The 11,103-nt window shown below is 47.7% G+C and overlaps 1 pseudogene; it reads right to left on the bottom strand.

The window, feature by feature from the left end:
- Positions 1-567: 567 nt before the first annotated feature.
- On the bottom strand, positions 568-10,599 carry LOC119376449 (protein OPI10 homolog; annotated as a pseudogene).
- Between the last annotated feature and the right edge of the window lie 504 nt (positions 10,600-11,103).

The following is an 11,103-nucleotide window of genomic DNA, read 5'->3' as shown; positions in this document are numbered from 1 at the left end:
CATATCGAAAATCTAGGGACCCCTTTCAATCGGACGTTGACTGTGTCTTGGCAAAGTTCGACCGTAACGGAGCTGGAAAGGCAGCTTTGCCGCAATACGAGAGTGTAATGATTTCAATCGGACGTTGACTGTATTTGTTTTTGGGAAGTTCGAATAGTAAAATTCCAGTGCAAATTGAATCGAATAGCAAACACTATTAGAAAAATATTCGAAATTTCGAATATTCGCACACCCCTACTTATTCTCATATGAGGGCCATTTCACAAAGGGATTTGACGTCAGGATTTGAGAAACATAATGATACCAATTTCCAGAATGACAAAATCTGGACGCAAGCAAACGAGCTTGTTAAATCCCCTTTCTACCCCTATTTGTTGTCTTGACTTCATAACGTGCCATTCCTCTACATTTCAAGCTTCACAAATATTCCCGAAACCCAGCCAACAGTGTCACAGCCAGAAACGCCAGACAGTGAAAGGGTTAAACAGCATTGCCTGCGAGCATGAAATAATTGACAAAAAAAAGCTTTTTTTTGCATAACAAAAGACATACAAAAACACATTCTCTTTATTGCGTGCCCTTCCAGAAATTAGGGTTCTGCTCGAGTCGGCGCCGGAAGTTGGAGTACCACTGCTCCAGCGCCCGCATGGGGAAGAAGCTTTCGCCCGGATGCGTGGGCACCGCGACGGAGCCGCCGTAGGAGGCCAGGTGGTTGAACAAGCTCTCCGCCATCTTGGTGCAGAACTCGGTGTGCGAGTCAACGGTCGTCGCGTCCGCCGGAGAAGACGCCTGGACTACTGGATCTGGGCCAGCGGCTCGACCGAGATACCCAGCTGGGCCACGCTGCTGAAGCCGTGCGCCGAGAATGCGTGCATCTCCGAACACTCTGCAAACGTGCACATATTGTTCAACTCAATGCTCGCTCGACAGCATGTACAACAAGCGGGAGGGGATATGCTCGACTGTGTCCCCCACGTTCCCTCCTCCTCTCTCTCTCCGAATATGTAAATTTTGTGGAACATCACACATCTTTGCCATGAGCACATACAGCAAAACGTTTCCTGGATGTGACTTGTGCCGATGGTCTTATGGCGTCGTGACGAGCCCTCCATGCCGCATGTGCTAAGCCTACGTTCGCTGAAGAACTGCTGTGAAGTTACAGTGCCACTTGCGGAACACCGACTGGCTTGGCTTTGTATGTTTCGCCGTCCCGCCAAAAACTTGGTGTGACACGTCTGCGTGGCACGGACACACCAGAGACCAATTATGCTTCTGCACACGTGCCACATAGGCTGCTATTAAAAACGCAGTACTACTACCCTCGAAAGACTTTGGTGTGATGTGGCATTGTGCATTCGGCGACACAGACACCTTCGGGACATCACTGCCCATTATTCGCAGCTCATCTCTCACTTACTGCTTCTTAATCACCAATATAATGGGTTGATAGCAATGCCCAGTCGTAGCTTGCACAGTGAGTGATCCAGGCATCATCGCTTTAAGAGAAATGTTCCAGCAGCACACCAGTGACATCTGCCAAGTAGGCGTGCCTGTCCAGCATCTTGACCAAGGTAAGTGAATTGTTAACAGGAAAACTGTGTCTTATACCGGTGTCATACGGGCGCTTTTGATTACGATCAGAGTCGATCCGGATTGGACTTCTTGGTCGCGATCAACAATCATCGCCGCTACACGGTCCAATGTAATCCGGATCGAGTTTGGCGCAAACATCAGTCAAATCGCGATCTGGGAGCCGGATCTCGATGCACAGATTGCAATCGTCCTAATCCCAATCGGGCCTGATCGCGATTAAAAGTGACCGTGAAGCAGCATCTGATCGTTTCGGCCCTGATCGTGATCAAAAGTGTTCGTGTGACACCAGTATTAGGTAATGCCTTTGCAGCGGATCAGTCAGCCCTTGCAGTGGCACACGTTGCGAACACTATGGTGCCATCTCATAGTCTCGTGTGGCAATCTGCTTTCCTCCTCACCCTTTTGCAATCCTCTCCACATTTGCTTTCATCTTTTGCCGGGTTCGTTGTCTTGTTACAACGGACAAGGCATGCCGACACCGGACCGCGCCTGTCCTCGTGTATTCTTCGTTTGTATTTCGTGTCCGTTGTGCCGAGTTTAATCATGGACGCCGACACACTGAACAGGCCCCTAAGAGCTGCGTTCTAATAAGCTCCCAGTTCTGCAAAGAAGCGTTGCGACAGTGAAAGTGGAACTAAGTAAGTCACCTTTTCTGTGCTTGGAGATCCGGAAGATGGCGCTCGGCTTGGCGTTGGATATGAATCCGAGAAGCTGCCAGTTTCCCACTGCGTCAGGGCTGGGGTAGCAGAAGTACACTGCCGAGAAAGAAAGAAGGCCACAGGCATTGTTGTGCAAATGGTGGGCAAGTTTGCTCCACTATACACTTAAACTTCATTATACAAAGTCGCATTTGACACGAAAATAACTTCGCTATACAGTCGAAAACGTCCGATTTCCCGGACCCTCAAGGGACCGCGAAAACGTCCGGAAAATCGGGCAGTCCGGAAAAACGAATGCACGTAAAAACGCACCTTTTGATAGGTATTTTTCGCTGACGGAGACGGTCACAGCCGGAATACAAGATTCCCATAGCAATTCAGCCAATGCATCGTTTAGGTGGCTCTGAAAAGAGCCGTTTATAAAAAAAGAATACGACGTGGCCGGCACTACCTCATAGGTCAGCACATGGGCGCAAAGAAGTCGCTTATTTTCTTTTGCACGGTCCGCTTGCCCGCGATTATGTCTGCCTCAATTTCAGTCAACGTCATGTTGCCGCTGTACACCAATGACAGTGTCATCAGTGCTCGCGTCAACTCCGAGCTCGTTGGCTGTGTAGGAGCTGGCTCTTCGTTCTCGGTGTCGGAGTCATCGGAATCCTCCGTAACTTGATGAATGATTTCGTCATCGGTCAACTCCGCACATAGCTCGAGGTCTTTGTCAGCGTCGGCGAAGCCCTCAAGGGTTATCTCGGCTGGAATCAACACGCCGCCAGCGCGCAGATCGTCGAAGGCAACGTCCGCGGATGGCAGTTCGTCATCGTGAGCCTACGAGGTGGATTTGTGCGCTTCGAAGGCGCGGACGAAGACGAAGGCGCGGACGAAGACGAAGGAGCAGTCGGTGCCATTGCTGTAAACGGCGAATCCGCTCGACGAAAAGCGCAGCACGAAACAGCTAGGAACTCGGTGGATGCTGAAGGTCGGGAAACGTGATCACTGAAGGTAGCGCGCAGCAGCAAACGATCAACCGCAGACACGACCGCAGAGCTGGCACAGCTGACAAAACAACACGTGAAGACGTGAACGAACACAGTGAGGTTTGGCTTGGCTAAGCTACGGCTGGCAAAGGATTGACACGTGCGGTTTCGAGGTTACGGCAGGCGCGGTGCGGCGCACACCTGCGATGCGAGTATGGTGGGTTCAAGGATATGAAAATGAAAACAACCAAAATGGCGGCGTCGGTGGCGACTGTGGGTCGGCGGTTAACAGTAAAAAGTCCGGGAAATCGGATGGCGAAGGCTATAAGCGTCCGGAATTTCGGACTTTTTAATACATTGACTCTACGGGGAACTTGACGGTGCCACAGATGAGTCCGGGAAATCAGGCATGTCCGGAATTTCGGGCGTCCGGGAAATCGGACGTCGACTGTACATGAGTAAGACAGCTTATTTTCTGCGTGCGATGTGCAGTGCTTTTCTGTTTCTTTCTTACACTGTAAACAGGCGGGAAAAACTATTTCGCCTGTCTACAAGAAGAAGCGCTGCAGTGGCTGCCCTTGTGTTTTATGCTTCCCAGACAAAGAAAAGGTTGATATTGCGGTTTTCTTGTGCACAGCTTGAAAGAAACCGATAAACACCGAGCACTACATACAAGTAAGGCTATGTATGCGCTGTCATAAGCGAAATGACTTGCAGCTTTTCACGGAAATATATGGCCGCAGCGCGTCTTCTTTCAAATTTTGTCACATTCTTGTCACGGATAGTTCCTGTCGGACGTAACAGGATGGTTACGCTTCGTGCGCGCCGGGTGCGATCAGTTACAATATCACACTTGAAATTTGATGGTGAATATCTCGAACTACGTGCAACTTTCGCGATTTCTCGAAACTCCGCATGCCATGAATTAGCATGTACAACTTTCTAATATAAACATTTACACTCAAGTCAATAATAAAAATGTTAATTAAGGGGAGATGCGGGTCGAAGACACTTTTTATTTTTAATATTCATCCTAGAGCAGTGCAACTTGGGGTATTTGTAGAGATTTTTATGCTGATTTCAAATATATACTAATTAGTTTTCTTGTAAGTTGCACACTTTTTGTTCTGCACCGTGACAAATCTGTAAAACATAGGCCTTTTAGCCCCCCTATTTCGATCCTTGAACTTCTATACATTTTGACAATTAAAGGCTCATATTGTTCCATTTGAACTGTAGAGTGCCAAAAACTATCCAGAAAGTGCATAGAAAATATTTGCTAGACGTGAAAAATTCAAACATGGGAAATTCATTATTACCCAGACCCCAGTAAATGTTTACTTGCGAATTTTCTAATATGCATAACTAATATTGAGATTTGGAGGAGATAACTGCACTCCTCACATCTTAGAAAAAATTTGGGCAAAATTTCATGCAGATCCGAGCACCAGAAGTACCAAAAACAAGAGGGGCACTCTGAAAAAGTTGCCAATAAGTGTGTTTTGAGAAAAACGAATTTTAAAGTTAAAATTGGATGTTTATTTATGAAAGAGGTAACGAAATCCGATCAAAATTGCACACAAAAGAGGTAAGTTGTTCTTCTAGTAGCCACTGCCACTAAAATGAGCCAGCGCCATAAGTTTCTCCTTCACAGCTCTTTCGAGCAGAGTAGCTATCGCATGAGCTGCCGCTGCTCAAGATTCTGCTTGCGATCGGTCCATCACTCACCGCCCCTACGCTGGCCTCCTCGCTCGGAGCAACTCGCCGAAACGTATACGTCATCGAAAGAATACTTTCGGGGCACTCACTGTTCTCGCATTGTAGTTCCAGAAATGACGCCTTTACGTTTGTAAGCTGGATCTTGGACGCATATACCCGAACGATGACACATTGGACACACTGCACTGATCATGAGGATGTTCAGTGCTGTTATGTCAGCGATCAAGGAAGACTCTTTCTACCGTTATCTTTCTTCGTCGTCGAAGAGTCTGATCTTCTCTTTGAGAGGCCCTGACATACTCGAACGCCGCGGCAAACTCGTCGGAAGCATCGCCGTCGCCATCGCTAGGCCTCGCGGCAGCAGACGCACTTGCCGTTCGGCGAGTGTTTGGCTTCAATTTGCGCCAGCGTCCTCAAAATTTGTTCACCGAGCGATACTTCACTGGCCGGTGACTGCGCTTGCTACGGTTCTCTTCATCCATGAGGAAAATAAATACGCGAGAGAAACGTTCAGCTGCGCAGCTCGATGAAACACGGACCCTGCAAGCAGGCTTCACAACATGCAAGGCGTGCAGCGGCCATTGGCGGTCCCCGATCCATACCACGTGATTTAAAAGACAGTCGCAGCGCTCGAAAAGTGCGGCAAAAGCATGCTTTCTTCATTATTTCTTGTGCTTCTGTAGTGCAGGAAACCATGGTTATTTGAAGATGTCCTCATGCGATCCCCAATGGCAAGCGGCTGCGCGTTATCGGCCGCAAGGCGCTAGAAGACATCACACTTTCGGTCAAGATTAACAGCCACCTTGTGCTCTTTAGACGCAATTTTAACGCATTTCCAATTGAGTCTCGACTTTGATTTTTATTTTCGGAACAGCAGAGATACTAATCTTAACAAAACAGGTGAAAACAAAAAATCGATAATTTTTGAAAAAACTCGCATTTTTCGACCCGCATCTCCTCTTAACGAGTTTTTGTTAAGTAGTTGCATCAACGGCATTTTCGCTGCAGAAACGTATTTCCCCCTCGATGTGGAGTTCGTGTGTGAAAACGACAGGAGCCTTACTGTTATAGGATTTTGATAAAAAATCTGTATTGTGTAAAAAAGAAACACCCCATATACATACATAGAGTGGAATCTCAGTGATACGAATCTTGCAGGGTCACAAGAAATGTTCATATCAGCCAAAAATATATATCATCGTAAAATATGGAAAACTCGTAGGCCAAATTAACAAAGATCACAGTGACAAACCTCTTTCTTATTGCACCAGCATCAAATGGCTTCATATGCAGGGTGGTGGGCAAAATTAGCAGCTTGGTGTTCTGAAGCGTTGCCTGCAGGGTGCGTACAGGTCCTTGAAAACCCTTGAATTTGAAAAATGCGTTCTCAAGGCCCTTGAAAGTCCTGGAATTTTTACCCTTCCTTGAAAATCCTTGAATTTCGTGAGCAGTGCACTCTCATATCGACATTGCAACCTCCGTAATGTGGTAGATCGGCGTGTTGACCTGACAAACTCACAATTTCAGAAGCAGTAACGTGGCGTGAGTGCACATGGTTTTGCAGAACCGCACCGGGAAAAAAAAGTCGCACTTTCGCGGCGAGGGCGAAGCAGTGAATGCGATGGCAAAAAAATTAGAATGTCACACGAAGAACGACAAGCAACTTGATACTTGGAGCACGCCGCTCAAGCACAAAGGACGCACGAAAAGAAAAGAAGAGACACAGGACAAGCGCGAATGAACAACTGTCACAGTTCGACACTTGCAGTGCACTGCTTAAAAGAAGGACACTCGAAAAGAACGCACAGGTATGCACTTCACGAGTGTCAACCAGCAACCATCACAGTTGTTACTACTGCAAGTGTCGACTGTGCACAACCCAACGCTCTTAGACTTTTTTTTTTTTTTTTCTTGAAAACTGCGGCGCATGGAGCATGGGCTCCAAGATTGTGCGCCGGCAGGTTTCTCTCCAGCCGTCCCAATCGCACGGAGGCAGCGTGATTTCAGAGGTGGGCGTGGCCGACTCCTCCTCCGCGCCGCACTGCTCGCCACCGAAGCATTGCTGAGGGATACATGCGCCGGGGAAGCCACCACGTTTTTGGTGCGGTTTGGATAAGGCAAGGAAAAAAGTGGTTTTGCGCTACTATGTGATCTTCCACTGACTTGGAAATGACAGCTTATTGTGTACAGCATTAAAGGGGTACTGACACAAAATTTCGCGACCAAGATAGCCTGCTGGATCGATTCCCGTGTGCGTGCGTGTACCATCTGCAAAATATCGACAGCGAATAAAGCTTGGAAGGTATTTTATATAAATCTTGAAGTTCGCGAGCGCGATCCAGCATTATAGGCCGCACCTGGTGCATTGACACCCTCAGAGGTGACCTGAGGTGACCCCCCTACTTCCCCTACGTAAATGTTTCAGCCAGTACAAGTTATGATGACGTCGTAGCCACCATTTCTGTTTTGACGCACTTCCCGACCAATCGCTCCTCGCCAGCAGGTCAAACCTGAAGTGATTCGCCACGTCGAAAATTCCTTCCATCCCCGCCGCAAGGAAATCGTCGCCATCAGACGACGATGAGCCCGACGACGACAGACGGCGCGGAAATGCGTCACTGTTCTGTGTGCTCACGTGACCGAGCGTTTCACTCGCTAGTTGGTGATAGTTGCACCCGGCGGCTTGTCGTTTTTGGAGCTCTGTCAAACCGAAACTGAGGCTTTGTCGGTAATGAGGAGCTTGTAATTAATTATCTGTCGCGCGCTGCAGCAAATGATGTGTCGTGTTATGACTAACAGGCCCCCTGCAACACATTGCAGCAAAAAAACGCGGGGCAAAAATTTTTGTGTCAGGACTCCTTTAATGATCGTATTAGAAACCGCACAAAAACATAGATGTGCATTTAATACAGTGTGTGCACAGCGGTGACATCGAAATGTCGTCTCAGTTGCTCAGAACGCCAGCATTGCATTTACGCAAGGTAACTGCTCAAACGCTCAGTTTAAGCGGCATGAGCACGTTACAAAGAAATAAGGTTCAGTGCACGCTGAAGAGGGATGCTAACTGAACCGACCAAACTTGTGACTCGGCATCAGTCATGCTTTCTTCTCGCGGTGTTGCTGCCGCCACCGGGTCTGGCATGGCCAGAGAGACCTGGAGCGAAGGCGAAATCTGTGCTCGCATAGCATTCCAACCTCTCTAGCACAATGCTTCGCACTCTCCTGATGGCTTGCTACACTCTCCTTCCAAACTACATTTTAAAAAAATGCTCAAGCGTGTGCTGCAACTTTTTTGCACGTACGGCGAGTGCACAGACCTGCAAAATGACGACCCCGCCACTGTGCTCCTCACACGTGACGTCAAGTGCATACCTCCTTTATATTTCTTTATCTCTGCATAAGTGAAACAACATTACGCAGAATATTTTGAGTATGTTTGGTGAACTTCACCAAGCTCATACTGGAGAAATCTCAAGCCCCATCACGGTGGTCTAGTGGTTATGGCGCTTGGCTGCTGACCCGAAGGTCGCGGGATTGAATCCCGGCCGCGGCGGCTGCATTTTCGATGGAGGCAAAAATGTTTGAGGCCCGTGTACCTAGATTTAGGTGCACGTTAAAGAACCCCAGGTGGTTGAAATTTCCGGAGTCCTCCACTACGGCGTCTCTCATAATCATATCGTGGTTTTGGGACGTTAAACCCCAGATATTATTATATTTGAAATCTCAACTGCTCTTATAAGAGTTCATTTTATGTGATGAGCTTTTTTTCTTGTACTGTTTAGGACTTGCAAAGTGATCAGACTGGTCATTATTAACATGATTGTGATACAGTATAACCTCATTACAACAGACCTTTATAGTGAAGAGGATTTTGGTCTGTTGTAAAGGGAGTATGTAAAATCCAAGTACTGTTACAACAGACTTTTATGTAACTTGAAAGAACGTGAGCTTGGGCATGTTGGTAATCCATCTTAACACCTATGGCGCATCAATGGGACAGGAACACAAAGAAACAACGTGGACGCAGCGCTAACTTCCAATTTACAAAGCACACACATGAAAATACAGTCAACGTCCGATTTTTAGGGCCCCCTGGGGACCGTGAAATCGTCCGAAAAATCGGGCAGTCCGAAAAAACGAATTCATGTTTTTTACTCTGCTAAAGTGGTCAAATCGCCACAGCCACATCCGAAATAGCTTTAATGCCTCCCAGCACACTTCAGGCATTTTGATGCGTGCCCAGGCTCTAAAATAAATTCAGTACCTGCCGCGAACCCCGCTTAGCTACGTGCCAACCACCACTTGCAAATTTGCGTCTCGTGGTGAGCGCCGCTGATACCAGCAAAGCGCAGAATAGATTACGGCTCTCTCGCATGGAGCGTTTGGAAACGATGACGCGGAACACAACGACTGTGGAGGAAGAGCGGACGACTCGTCTGGCTTTCCCCGATGCGTGTGCGCACGTAAACGATGCACACACGCATCGCCGAATCTCCGCCGATACGCAGCATTTGCTGCTGTGTGAAGGCGATCGTTTCTAGTTGTGTGCAGCACATCGCCAACCAAGGAGGTTTAAAAAAAACTTCTGGAGTGGAGGTCCCCTATGCGCGCCCACGCGAGCAGGTGAAGCCTGGGAAACCGGTTGGCATCCATCTTGCTCCAGGCAAGAGGCAGTGCAGCTTGAGCACCGGCAGCGTAATTGTGAGCTACCGCGGGGGCATTTCAGCATGAGAACTGGATAGTTAGTGTCACTTATTTGGCCGAATTTTTTTTTTTTTTTTTGCCCTGCAAGATTGAAGAAGGCAGTTTTTTACGCCATAATACATGGGCTGAAGCGTGCCTGACAACACATAGAATTCGCTTCCAGCATTCCCGAAATGAGGCACATGGTGGAGTGGTACATAAAATTTTATTCAGCCCCGGCTTTTGTACAATTTCAAAAGAAAAAAGAAGCATATACAATGTGGTCAAGTGTGGTTGTGGTGCTGGCTATCTAATTTTGCAAGAAAGCAATGCACAGTACGTACCGTATTTACTCGATTCTAAGCACCCCCTTTTTGTCACGATCGCGATACTAAAAGTGTGGGGGGGGGGGGTGCTTAGATTCGAGAAATCGAAAAAAATGACCGCAGGGCCCAACCCTTTTTCGTGGCTATATTTCAACGAGATGGGTGTGATAAATCACATTTTATTTCAAGAACAGTAAAAATTAAAAAATATAAGTGCTAAAAATAAGTGCAGGCAGTGAACCCACCACTTGTGTCTGCGGTCAGTCACTCTCACTGCCGCTGGAGTCCGTCGCACCATTTGAGCTGCCGCTCTCGGTGTCCCACAGCAGATCGTCTTCAGTGCCGTCTAAGTTGTTAGTCGTCAACTTTGATCCTCTTCCACGCGTCCGAAATCCACGTAGCTATCGCTGACGGAGACGCTTTCTGCAGCTTTCCCATTGGCGTTTTTTTCCGGTCGGGGTTCCGGACCCACTCTTCGTACTCCTGTCGAAGGTGGGCCTTAAACGGCTTGTTGACCGAGATGTCCAGGGGTTGTAGCACTGGCGTCATGCCCCCTGGAATGACGACCAAGTCGCAGTTGGTCTTTTGCAGCTTGGTCTTCACCTCCGGGGTAAGGTGGCCGCAAAATGCATCTAAAAGAAGCATAGATCGCGTGCCTGAAGGTCCGCCAAGCTCAATAAGGTTGAGAGCTGGGCTAGTTGGTGACTGATCATTATGCCTATAAGGTTAGGTAGCGCACTTTCGACGGGGACAAAAGAAACAGAAAGGACAGGACACTCGCTACACTCGCAACTGAATTTATTTCAGGAAAAATACTTCAATATATATGCACCCAAGCACCCCCGAGTGACACAGAAATGAACCAACCCTTAATATTACCTGATTAAAGACAAAATTTTGCACACTCCTGTGAAAGGCTAAGTTATGCACGTGTGAAGATAAACCGACAGTCAATGTATTCTTATCTAGGACCAAACTATCTGCGCACACTCAAGCGATACAAAAACCAAAAGTTAACGAAACACGAGCAGCTTGTACACTATAAAAAACCACGCACAATCTAGGGTTATTGCAAGACGTTCAACAAGAAATGTACACTCGCTTAAAACGGAAATAGGAGCAAGAATGAGGGCGCAACAGAAGCATTCC

This window comes from Rhipicephalus sanguineus, unplaced genomic scaffold, assembly GCF_013339695.2.
Source record: "Rhipicephalus sanguineus isolate Rsan-2018 unplaced genomic scaffold, BIME_Rsan_1.4 Seq1206, whole genome shotgun sequence".
NCBI lineage: Eukaryota > Metazoa > Arthropoda > Arachnida > Ixodida > Ixodidae > Rhipicephalus > Rhipicephalus sanguineus.
Note: the sequence above shows the minus strand (reverse complement) of the source record. Positions and strands in the feature narration are given on the sequence as shown.